The sequence below is a fragment of the Panthera onca genome, chromosome E2 (genome assembly GCF_046562875.1).
Source record: "Panthera onca isolate mPanOnc1 chromosome E2, mPanOnc1 haplotype 2, whole genome shotgun sequence".
NCBI lineage: Eukaryota > Metazoa > Chordata > Mammalia > Carnivora > Felidae > Panthera > Panthera onca.
The window spans coordinates 16,686,106-16,699,220 of record NC_138353.1 but is presented as its reverse complement, the minus strand read 5'-3'; the positions used below and the strand labels follow the sequence as shown (position 1 = coordinate 16,699,220).

Genomic DNA, 13,115 nt, shown 5'->3' with positions numbered 1-13,115 from the left:
GGAAGACAGAAGATGCTCCAGGTGCTTTCTGGTTTTCCAAGAGTTCTCTGGTTTTTATCACAGACATACCTTTTCCTTCCCCAGGCACACTCTGCCAGATAAGATTCTCAGGGCTTACCTTTCCCCAGAGTACAAGGTGCTGTCTGTCACTAAGGGTTCCTGATGGAACACCCTACATAGTGTCCCTCTCCCACTTGCCTATTATCAACCTCTTCACTTAAAAAAATCCTCCTCAGCTTTCTACCTGTACAAGAGTTTTCTTCCTCTTGGAGAGAAGTGGGAAAGCCATGATATTGGACAGTATTTAGTGGAGGAAGAATTGAAGACTATATGGAACCAGTTGAGAATTTATCTTCCATCTTCTCCAGTGACCTGGTTTCAAAAATTAGGCAAGGTAGGACCTGCTTTTCTCAGGTGTGATATGACCAGGATTTTGCTTTGCCAAGTCCCATTGATGGCTTTTGATGGTTAGTTTGGATTAAGAGGCAGGGCTTTATGGAGACAAGATAGTTAAAATTGTAGTGAGGACAAAGTATGAGTTGAAGTTTCCCCACCTGAGTTGGTTTCTGGGCAATGACAGCCTGATGTGCTTCATGGAAAGATACAGTATGGATAGCTTGCCTAACAGCCTGATGTCCGCACTTTGATTCTAGCTGAGATGGACTCCTAGCTGAGATCTATACCGCTATTAGACATGTGGGCTACTAACTTCAAAAAATTGTGTCAGGGGTTGTGCGCCCTGACAATGGTGGTTGGGGGATGAAGTGGTTATAACCACTGTGGAAAGGAACACAATGGGAAAGAAATGTTTTCTTCCTGGCTCTGTGGCTTTTGCAAAGAGTTACCTGAAAGGCTTTCCAGGTTCTGCCCCTTCCCTGTGTTGGAGCTTCCATTATGGCAGCACTCCACCTCTATGTTTGTAAAAAATCATCATACACTTAAAGGAGTAGCAGTGTGCTTTGTTTGAGTGAATTATGTTTGAATGAAATTCTGAGTGAAAGACAGTTTACTGATACAGGGGAAGTACAAATATAAAGTCAGTCATAAGTGAAAGACACAGAAAAGCAGTGGTCAACTGGACAGGGAATGGAATCTCTTTTATGAGTTTACAAACAAGAAAATAAACCAAGGAAATGAGAAAAAGATGCTCACAACTGAAAACAACAAAAGAAATGGCCTGAGCAGACAGGTTTAAGAACAAGTGGACGTAGCAGAAGGAAAAGTGAACTCCCTGGAATATAACATGGACCACAGAGGAGGAGAGAAAGGGCAATAATGCTTCCCATAGGTCTTCCAGAATCCAGGCTCTTTCTTCAGTGGCTATCCTCCTGACATATTCTTGACCTCAGTGTCAGGAACAGCCAGCCTCCCTTTGACAAAGCTGGCAAGTCCTGTGGAGCTCCTGTCCCTCTGCCTCATATCTGTAGCCTCAGAGGAGGGCTTGGTCTGAATTCCTGTAGTCTGGGGCATCTAGTCTCCTGATACCTTTCTTATTCTCTAGTCCCAAGACCAGTGCCCCTGGAAACAATAGCTTGGCCTACCTGAAGGCTGAGGTCCAGAGAAGGGAATGGGATTTGCCTGTCCAGTGGGTTTCCCAATCCCTATGTGGCCACCTAGTGTGGCCACATTTATTTAGCAAGTCTTTCATGGCCCTTTGTCTTTACAAGGATTTTTCCTCCTCCTGGAGGGAAAGTCTCGAACTGTGATGGGAGACAGTATTTTGTGGAGGAGGAAAAGTAGGCCTGGTTGGTACCTTTGATGTCCTCTCCAGACCCCGGTTGACAGACTGGGCCTGGTTGGAGCCACTTGTTTCAGTCAGGAATACAGTCCAGTGTGGCGGTTGGCTGTGTCTGGGGGTGCAGTGTTAGGGGTGAGAGACAGTGGTTTTTGAAGAGAGAAAGAATCCAACACCATACAAAGAATGACGTACGTTTGGAGATTGGCCTGCCTGACTTTGTTTTGGGGCAAGACACTATGTGTGAGTCTTAGAGCTGACTCTGGTTCAGGAGAGCTTGAGGGTAAGATGCCTGCCTGGAGTGTGGACTTGGATCGGGGCTGTGTCTGAGTCTCAGTTCAGGCATACACCACTAGAGGCCACCACTGACTGGAATCCTGCATGTCGGGACATCAGCACCTCCATGGTGCTGATACCCACAAAGGGCTTCTAGCAGTTCTCTAGAGAACCCTGAGGAAAAAGAAGCGGTTTCTTCTAGTCCCCAGTGATTTTTCACTCATAGTTTCCTCAGAGGCTTTCTGGGTTCCATCCCCTCCAGTGTTTGAGGTTCTGGTGACAGCAGCAAACCACCTCCAAGGACATCTGCCAAATGTTGTCAGACACCAAATGGAAAGGCAGTGCATTTTGTTTGATGTGAATTATGCTCAAAGACAGTTCCTTGGTAGTGGCAGGGGAGGTAGGGACATAGATTCAGTCACAGAAGAGAAATGCTCAGGCTGGACAGGAAATGAAATCTCTTCTAGGAGTTCAATAACAACACAAAAACCAGGAGAAAAGAAAAAAAAAGTTTTGCCCATGACATACAAAAAATATGTGATGACCTCAGCAGAATAGTTTCAGAAGGAAAAATGAACTCGCTGGAATATAACACGTCCCCTATAGGAGGAGGAGAGAATAATGGAAATTGCTGAGGAGCAAACACAGGCACAGAGAACAGAAAGATCAAGTTGAATAGGTGTAGAATTGGGATCCAGCAAGGGAAGATGGAGGAAGAAAGTGTATGTCTGAGGCAGTATTTGGATACTGCAAGACTGACAGTGACCCCAAGCCATGCTTGGGCAGCAAGAAGAAGCCCCGGAAGGCTCACAATCAAGAATTTCATATCCAGGACCACAAGAAGAAACATGGCTGGTGCCAACCCCAAATCAGACAAGATTGCAGTGGGTGGGGAAAAAAAAGAAAAGAAAAAAAAAAAAGAAAAGAAAAGCACATTCCAAGTAGCAACGCTCCTCTGGAAAACACCCCTCCCACCTCCACTTCTACTCCCCCAAACTCAAACGGGGACCGGCTTCCCAGTAAGGAGTGGAAGCCAGAAGATGAAATGCTGGAAGTGGATCAGTGGTAAATTTGCCATCAAGTCAGCCACGGAGTGGATCATACCCTCCTAATGTGACTTGCCTCCTGTGGATCATGGCACAATGGTTAGGTGAGATATATGAATTTTGGGAAGTGGGGTGAGGTGGGGCCTTAAAGAGTGAAGAGCACCTTCTTTGACCTCTTTCCTCAAAGTCTAAAAGGCATTCCTGAGCAGGTCTTTTTGTATTCTTGTGTTTGGAAAGGTGCCTTTTAGGATGGAGAGGGGCTTCCTACAACTGCTGGTCTGAAGCCATCGCCAGGTCAGGCACACCTTAAGAAAACCGAGGACAAACGAGGAGGAAAAAAATCACACTCAGCTACACAGCCAAACACAGCAAAAACAGCTACAAGGTCACTAGGAAGAATGGGGACTGTAAGCATCCCTAGGCCTAGATGACAAGTCCCATCCCTCCACCCACACTGGGCAGCTCATTGGCTTCCGGCTGGCTCTGGCTCCAGTAACTGAAGCCTGCGAGGGAGCAAATTGGCCCGGAAGCACACAGGGGCAGTCCCATCTCAGGGTCAGAGGGCAGACCCCTTCCAGAATCATCCCAGGCACACTCGCAAGGGAAGGGATACCAACGCTACTGTTCTCATCCTGCTTGGTCAGTCTAGCTTGGCCCTCCCTCGCTCCCTCTCTTCTTTCCTCCCTCCCTCCCTTCTTTCCATCCGCTGGACCCACTAGAAGACAGAGGACAGCCACAGCCTGTGTCTCAGCCTGTCCAACACTACCGCCAGAGGGCGCCCCCGCCCCCCTACAGTTTCCGCCCTTCGTTTAGGAATGGTGGTGGTTCCTGGTGAAGCTGGCAATATCTGTTGCCCGCACTTGTGCAGTTGGAGGGCGGGCCTCAACCCCGAGTTGCTGGGCTCCTGGAGCGTTGTGGCCGGTGGGGAGGGGGTGAAAGAGGAGGGTGTAACCCGGGAAGTGGGGAGGGTGAGCCTGCTTTACTCTCCTCGGTTCCCCTAGATCATGGGCCTCTGGACCACAGCCGTGGCCGCCACTACGGCCATGCCGGCCAGATTTGATGGCCAGATGCAGACACTACAGACTGCATACACTATGGACCGAAATCCAAATGGAGCGGGTAGGAATGGGATCTGATGTAAGGCCAGGTGGGGTGGGGATGATATCTGGTGAGTGAGGTAGTAAAGATCCCATAGCCTTGTCACCTGAAAATCCATTTTCCCTGAGACCTAGATGTGGGTGGAGGAGTCCCATGCCCTGGCACCACACATCGGAGCTTTTGCCTCTCCCAGTGCCTTTCAGGAATCCCTTTCTGCAGGTCTGCAACCCCACTGCCCCCCACCCCCCGGAAAAACACCCTCTTCCCTAGTGTACATAGGCCCAGCTGTGGAGGGGCTCCCTCCCTGGTGGGGCACACCAGTTGCTTAGCACCTGCCTCCTTGGACAGGGGGGATGGTGCTTCCCAGAAGCATTCCAGGACCCAGGGCTCTTTCCTCAGTGGCTGGCCGCTGACGGATTCTTGACCTCCCTCTGTCAAGGACAGTCAGCCTCCCCTTGACAAAGCAAATAAGTCCTGTGGTGCATCTGTAGACTCAGGGGAGGGCCTGAGTTACTTCTGGCCCTGGTGTCTAGTCTCCTGATGACTTTATTGTCCCCTCGTGTATTTCTCCTAAGATGAGTGCCATAGAAAGCAGGAAAGCACAGCTTGGGCCTGCATGAATGCTGAGGTCCACAGAAGAGGGTGGGATTTGCCTGCCCAGTGAGTTCCCGTGGCCTACCTGCTGTGGCCATATTCATTTGGCAAGTCTTTCATGGCCTTCTGTCTTCACAGAGATTTTTCCTTGCAAGTTATTACACATGCTGTTTATTTTTCACTTGATTTTTTTCTTACATGTGCTTTCCTTCTCCATGTATGTTTTCCCTGATAGACATGTTCATGGGCCTTTTATTTTCATTGATTGATGGCAGCCCATGGCAGTGAGAGAGCATTGGTGAATTCAGACCCTTCCCAATGCCCCTTTTCCTCCGACCTAGTATATACATAGGCATTTGGTAAGTCTTGGTTTGTCCACATTTTAGTGGAGTTTCTTTCTCTGTAGGAAATAGTAAACCTTTATTTTACATATTATCTGCTGGGGGAAGAATTAAGCTTAGATAGAATTAGATTCTATTTATAGTTGATCTTGAAAGATGTATTTTTAAAACAAAGCAAGGTAGAAGGTATTGGTTCTAGCCATTAGGTGAGCAGAACTTGCACTAAGAGAATGTCAGGCATAGGTATTAACTATTTTTTAACATAGAATTTTATTTTCACTTTTTTTTAACGTTTATTTATTAATGAGAGACAGACACAGAGCCTGAGCAGGGGAGGGGTAGAGAGAGGGGGAGACATAGAATCTGAAGTAGGCTCCAGGCTCTGAGCTGTCAGCACAGAGCCCGACACAGGGCTCAAGCTCACAAACTGTGAGATCATGACCTGAGCCAAAGTTAATTGCTTAAACAACTAAGCCACCCAGGTGCCCCCTATTTCACTTTTTAAAGTTTATTTATTTATTTTGAGAGAGACAGAAACAGCACAAGTGGGGAAGGGGCAGAGAGAGAGAGAGGGAGAGAGAATCCCAAGCAGGCTCTATGCTGCCAGCATAGAGCCCAACATGGGGCTCGAACTCACGAAACTGTGAGATCATGACCTGAGCCAAAACCAAGTCAGAGGCTTGCCCAATTGAGCCACCCAGGCACTCCTGTAACAGAGGACTTTAGATTAAGAGAATATAGTAATGAGAACTGTGTTGAAGCCTTTGAAATTTAACTGTGTCAGTTTGTGTCAGATGAAACTCTTATGTGCCTTTGGGAGATAGCACAACTTGATGGTTAATAGTCTGACTCTGGAATTTTATTCTGGGTCTTAATTCTAACTTGGTCATTTGCCATCTGTGGGCACTTGGGCCATTCACTGAAATTCTCTGTAGAACTGTTTTGTCATTTCTAGAATGGTGGTTTGGTAGTAAAGTGTTCAAGTTTACCTAGAAAGAGGTATTTTTTTTTCTCCTTAGCTCCTACTTATTTTTACCTCTTTGGAATATTTTGCCTGGTAAATGTCTTTGTTTACGAGCGGCTCTGTGTTAGGCAGGGATTAACAAGGTTATTTGGAGTACAGGCCTTAGGCCAAGCCAAATAATAACAACTAATTTACATAGAGGCTTTGGGTCACACTAACAATGTGATTCAGGGTCTAGGCTTTTGGTCACATAACTGTCAACATCCAGAGGGGCTGTAAACATAGGCAATATTTTTATTTAGTAGGCAACATACAGACAATCATCCATGGAGTTTTAAGAAAGACTCTGATACCAATGCTCAAGTGAGCTTCTTTATATTTTTTAATTAATTTATTTAATTCAAATTAGTTAACATACAGTGTAATATTGGTTTCAGGAGTAGAACCCAGTGATTCATCACTTCCATATAACACCCAGTGCTCATCCCAACAAGTGCCCTCTTTAATGCCCACTGCCCATTTAGCCCTACCCCCTACCCACCTCCCCTCCAGCAACCCTCAGTTTGTTGCTATAATTAAGAGTGTCTTATGGTTTACCTCCCTCTCTGTTTTTATCTTATTTTTCCTTCCCTTCCCCTGTGTTCATCTGTTGTGTTTCTTAAATTCCACATGTGAGTGAAATCATATGATATTTGTCTTTCTCTGACTGACTTATTTCGCTTAGCATACATAATACATTATAGTTCCATCCATGTTGTTGCAAATGCCAAGATTTCATTCTTTTTGATGGCCGAGTAATATTCCATTGTATATATCTACCACATCTTTTTTATCCATTTGTCAGTCAATGGACATTTGGGCTTTTTCCATAATTTGGCTATTGTTGATAATAACACCGCTAAAAACATTAGGGTGCATGTGCCCCTTCGAATTAGCAATTTTTTAAGTCTTTTGGATAAATACCTAGTAGTGCAATTGCTGAGTTGTAGAGTAGTTCTATTTTTAACTTTTTGAGGACTCTCCACACTGTTTTCCAGAGTGGCTGCACCAGTTTGCATTCCCACCAAAAGCATAATAGGGTTCCCCTTTCTCCACATCCTCACCAATAGCTATTGTTTCCTGAGTTGTTAATTTTAGCCATTCTGACCAGTATGAGGTGGTATCTCATTGTGGTTTTGATTTGTATTCCCTGATGATGAGTGATGTTGACCATCATTTCATGTATCTGTTAGCCCTCTGGATGTCTTCTTTGGAAAAGTGTTCATGTGTTCTGCCCATTTCTTCACTGGATTATTTGGGGTTTTTTTTGAGTGTTGAGTTTGATAATTCTAAATTTCTTCTTTAATTTCCTGGTTAACCCATTCATTCTTTAGTAGGATGTTCTTTAACTTCCAAGTATTTGGGGGCTTTCTGAATTTTTTTCTTATAGTTGATTTGTTTCATAGCATCTGAAAATGCTACGAAAATAGCATTTTGTTATCTGAAAATATGCATGGTATAATCTTGATCTTTTTGTACCTGTTGAGGGCTGATATGTGACCCAGTATGTGATCTATTCTGGAGAATGTTCCATATGCGTTCAAGAAGAATGTGTATTCCGCTCCCTTAGGATGAAATGTTCTGAATATATCTGTTAAGTCCATCTGGTCCAGTGTGTCATTCAAAGCCATTGTTTCCTTGTTGATTTTCTGCTTAGATGATCTGTCCATTGTTGTAAGTGGGGTATTAAAATCTCCTATTATGGTATTATTATCAATGAGTTTTCTTTATGTTTGTGATTAATTGATTCACATATTTGGGTGTTCCAAGTTGGGGCATAAATATTTACAATTGTTAGGTCTTCTTGACGGAAAGACCCCTTAATTATGATATAATGCCCTTCTTCATCTCTTGTTACAGTCTATGTTTTTAAATCTAGTTTGTCTGATATAGTATGGCTATTCTGGCCTTCTTTTCATCTCCATTAGCATGAAAGATGGTTCTCTATCCCTTCACTTTCAATCTGTAGGTGTCTTTAAGTCTAAAATGAGTCTCTTGTAGGGGCACCTGGTGGCTCAATCGTTAAGCGTCCAACTTTGGCTCAGGTCATGATCTCAAGGTTTGTGAGTTCGAACCCTACATCAGGCTCTGTGCTGACCAGTCAGAGCCTGGAGCCTGCTTTGGATTCTGTGTCTCCCTCTCTCTCTGCCCTTCCCCTGCTAATGCTCTGTCTCTCAAAAATAAATAAACATTAAATAAATAAATAAAATGAGTCTCTTGTAGGCAACATATAGATGAATCTTGTTGTGTTTTTTTATCCATTCTGATACCATATGTCTTTTGATTGGAACATTTAGTCTATTTACATTCAGAATGATTACTGAAAGACATGAATTTAGTGCCAGTGTGTTACCTGTAGAGTTGGTGTGTCTGGTAATGTTCTCTGGTTCTTTGTAGTCTTTGTTGCTTTGGTCTTTTTTTTTTTTTCCACTCAGAGAGACAACCGCCCCCCCCCCCCCCCTTAAATTTCTTGTGGGGCTGGTTTAGTGGTTTAGTGGTTGAATGGCTTAGTGGTCACAAACTCCTTTAGTTTTGTTTGTCTGGGAAACTCTCCTATACTGAATGACAGCCTTGCTGGATAAAGAATTCTTGGCTGTATATTTTTCCTATTCAGCACATTGAGTATTTCCTGCCATTCCCTTCTGGCCTGCCAAGTTTCAGTGGACAGGTCTGCTGTTAACCTTATTATGTTCCATTCTTGTAGGTTAAGCACCTTTTGTCCCTAGCTGTTTTCAGAATTCTCTCTTTATTTTTGTATTTTGCAAGTTTCACTATGATATGTCATGGTGTTGAATTGTTTTTGTTGATTTTGAGGGGAGTTCTCTGTGCCTCTTGGATTTGAATGCCTGTTTCCTTCCCCAGATTAGAGAAGTTCTCAGCTATCATTTGTTCAAATAAACCTTCTGCCCCCTTTTCGCCTTTCTTCTTCTGGGACTCCCTATGATATGGATATTGTTTTGTTTCATGGAATCACTTAGTTCTCTAAGTCTCCCCTCGTGATCTAATAATTTCCTTTCCCTCTTTTTCAGCTTCATTATTTTCCATAATTTTATCTCTATATCACCTATTCTCTCCTCTGCTTCTTCAGTCCTCATTGTCACTGTATCCAGTTTGTTTTGTATCTCAGTTACAGCACTTTTTATTTCATCCTGACTAGTTCTTAGGTCTTTGATCTCTGCGGCAAGGATTTTTCTGGTGTCGTCTATGCTTTTCTCAAGCCCAGTTAGTAATCTAATGACTATTGTTCTAAATTATTGTTCGGATATATTGCTTATGTCTATTTTGAGCAATTCTCTGGCTGTGATTTCCTCTTGATTTTTCTTTTGGGGAGAATTCTTCCATCTTGTCATTTTGGCTAAGTTTCTGTCTTTTGTGTGCTTTAAAATGTTTTGTGTTTCCTGAACCTGAGAGTACTGCTGTATTAAAAAGGGGTCATACCCTGTCCAGGGCCTGGCACTTCATGAAGTGTTTCTAGTGTATGTTGTGTATACTCTGTTGTTGCTTTTTGGCTGCTCTTTCCTACTGGTCAGTCCTCTGCAGAGTTCCTCCATGCTTCCTGTGGTGGAGTGTTTGGACCTTTAACTAGGTCCACACCTTTGATTTGTTTGTTCAAGTAACCTTGGTAAAAAGGGGGGAGGGAGAAAAAGCCTGATCTCAAAAAAAAAAAAAAAAAAAAAAAAAAGACAAAAGGAAAGGGTACAAAAAACCAAACAGAGAATCAAAAAACTATAAGGCTGATTCCAAAGAAAAAGAAAGGAAAAGAAAAGGAAAAAAAGAAGGAAGGAAAAAGGAAGAAAAAGAAAGAATTTTAAAAACTCTGATCCAAAAAAAGAGAAAAGGTAATAAAAAAAACAAACGAGAAACTACGAGCCTGATTAAACTCATTAAACAGCAGCTCTCCATTCTGCCCTCCCCCCAATCTCTGGCAAGCTCTATTCTAGTTGCAGTCTCTATAACAGATACCTCATTTAAGTGCAATTATACAGTATTTGTCTTTTTGTGACTGGCTTATTTCACTTAGCATGATGTCTGTAACTTTTCCCCATGTTGTATGTAGCACGTGTCAGAATTTCCTTCCTTTTTAAGGCTGAATAATTCTATTGTATGTGTATACCACATTTTGTTCTATTTACCTGGCAATAGACACTTGGACTGCTTCCACCTTTGGCTGTTGTAAATAATGCTGCTATGAAAATGGGTGTACAAAAATTTCTTTGAACACTCTCTTCAGTTATTTTGGATATATACCCAGAAGTGGAATGGGTGGACAATATGGTGATTCTATTTTTAATTTTTTGAAGAATCACCATACTGTTTTCCATTGCATCTGTACCATTTTACATTACCAACAGTGCATAAGGATCCCAAAATCTAAATATCCTCACCAATACTTGTTATTTTGTTTTTCTTTTCTTTTTGATAGTAGCCATTCTAATAGGTGTAAGGTAGTATGTCTCATCGTGATTTTGATTTGCATTTCCCTGGTCAGTGATATTGAGCATCTTTTTATATTCTTATTGACCGTTTATATATCTTCTTTAGAGAAATGTCTATTCAAGTCCTTTGCTCATTTTAAAAGTGGGTTGTTTGGGGTTATTGTGGTTGAGTGGTAGGAGTTCTTCATATATTCTGGATATTAACCTCTTATCAGGTATATGATTTGCAAATATTGTCTCCCATTCTATGGGTTGCCTTTTCACTCTGTTGATTGTGTCCTTTGATGCACAGTTTAAACTTTTTATGTAATATAATTTATTTTTCCTCTTATTGCTTGTACTTTTGGTATCATATCCAAGAAATGATTGCCAGATTCAATGTCGTGAACCCTTCCCCTATGTTGTCTTCTAATAATTTTATAGTTTTACACTCTTACACTTAGGTCTTTGATCCATATTGAATTAATAGTTTTATATTGTGTAAGGTAAGGGTCCAACTTCATTCTTTCACATGTGAATATTCAATTTTCCCAATCCCAAATTAGATTCTTCAAATCCAATTTTCTTTTTTTTTTTTTTTTTTTTTTTTAACGTTTATTTATTTTTGAGACAGAGAGAGACAGAGCATGAATGGGGGAGGGTCAGAGAGAGAGGGAGGCACAGAATCTGAAACGGGCTCCAGGCTCTGAGCTGTCAGCACAGAGCCCAACGCGGGGCTTGAACTCACGGACCGTGAGATCATGACCTGAGCCGAAGTCGGACGCTTAACCGACTGAGCCACCCAGGCGCCCCAAATCCAATTTTCAATTGTTTGTTGAAAAGATTGTTGTTTCCCCCATGGAATGGTCTTGCAGCCTTGTCAAAAATCAACTAACTATACTGCAAGGTAATTTTCTGGGCTTCTTATTCTTTTTTACTGGTCTGTATGTCCATCTTAATGTCAGTACAACACTGTTTTGATTACTGTAGCTTTGTAGTAGGTTTGAAATCAGGGTGAGACCTCTAACTTTGTTCTTTTTTTTCAAGAGTTTTTTTGGGGGACATTCAGGGTCCCTTAAGATTCCATATGAATTTTAGGATGGATTTTTCTATTTTTACAAAAAATGTTACTGGAATTTTGATAGTGATTGCATTGAAGCCACAAGGACCAGTTCAACTACAACGTTGGTTCCAAAAAGGGAACCTGAGCCCAGGTAAGTACCTCCAGCCATTTATAGCATCACTATTGATAGGTTGAGACTGGCGCAAAATAGTATTCTGTATATGTCTGTTAGGTTCAGCTGGTTTATAGTGTTAATCAAGTCCTCTGTTTCCTTACTGACTTTCTATCTGCCTCTTCTATCATTACTGAAAGTGGGAACTGAAGTCTACTATTATTGTAGAGCTGTGTATTTCTTCAGTTCTATCAATGTTTGCTTCATAGATTTAGGACCTCTGATATTTGTTGTATATATGCTCATAATTGTATGTCATCTTAATTGACCCTTTTATCATTATATAATGTCCTTTTTTTTTTTTTGTCTCTCGTAAGAATTTTTGAGCTAAAGTCCACATTAGCATAGCTACTCCTGCTGTCTCTTGGCTACTATCTACCTGGAATATCTTTTCCCATACTTTCACTTTCAACTTATATATGTCCTTAGAGATTTTCAATCTTTTATAGATGGCATATGGTTGAATATTGATTTTTATTTTTATTTTTTAATTTCTTAAAAGCTTATTTTGAGAGAGAGAGAGACAGAGAGAGAGAGAGAGAATCCCATGCAGTCTCCATGCTGTCAGCGAGGAGCCTGACCCAGGAATCAGTCTCACAAATCGTGAGATCATGACCTGAGCCAAAACCAAGAGTCAGTCTTTTAAATGATTGAGCCACCCAGGCACCCCTGAATCCTGAGTTTTAAAAACCCATCCTGTCAATCTGTATCTTTTGATTGGCAGTTTAATCAATTTACATTTAAGCTAATGTAAGGACTTACTTTTGCCAAATTGTTATTTTGTCACAGACTTTGAGTCAGAGTTCCCTCTTGTCCAGCAAGAGAGTGGATGCAGAATTGAATACGAGAGAGGCTAATGTCCGGGAGGAGACGAGAGCCCCAAGTAAGGGTCCTTGCTCCATATTTATTAGGATCAGAAGGCTTACAAACATGATGGACATGCAGAAAGAGACAATAAAACACTAACCATTAATTCATGTGTGTGAGAGAAAGGCGGTTTCAAAGGTACGTGGTGTTAGGGGTTTGGGTCAATACAAATCAAAGTCCCAGTGCTGAGCAGATGGCTGTTTACTGCAGCCACCAGGCACTGTGTCTGTTTATCTTAACTTGTCTAGGGGCTAACCCTGCTGCCTCAGGGTTAACAAGGCATTTTTCTTGCTAATTAGCTCTGGACGTTTTTACCCTGCTGCAGGGGCTTTCTGCTTCTACCTGTTCACAGACACTTCCATCCTGTGGAAGTGACTTTCCGCTCTATGCTTTCTACACTGGTGGCACTTTCTCCCTGTGCTGGCTTTCCACCCTAAGCCTTGTTAACCCATTGGTGAAAGCTCAGGAAATTCTTAAGCTTATTCCTCACATTATTTGTTTCTGT

The 13,115-nt window shown here is 42.3% G+C and overlaps 1 long non-coding RNA gene across 6 annotated transcripts in view; it reads left to right on the top strand.

The window, feature by feature from the left end:
* The window catches only part of LOC132691052 (uncharacterized), a 34,040-nt gene that overhangs the window by 8,548 nt on the left and 12,377 nt on the right, over positions 1-13,115 (top strand). The window lies entirely within an intron of this gene.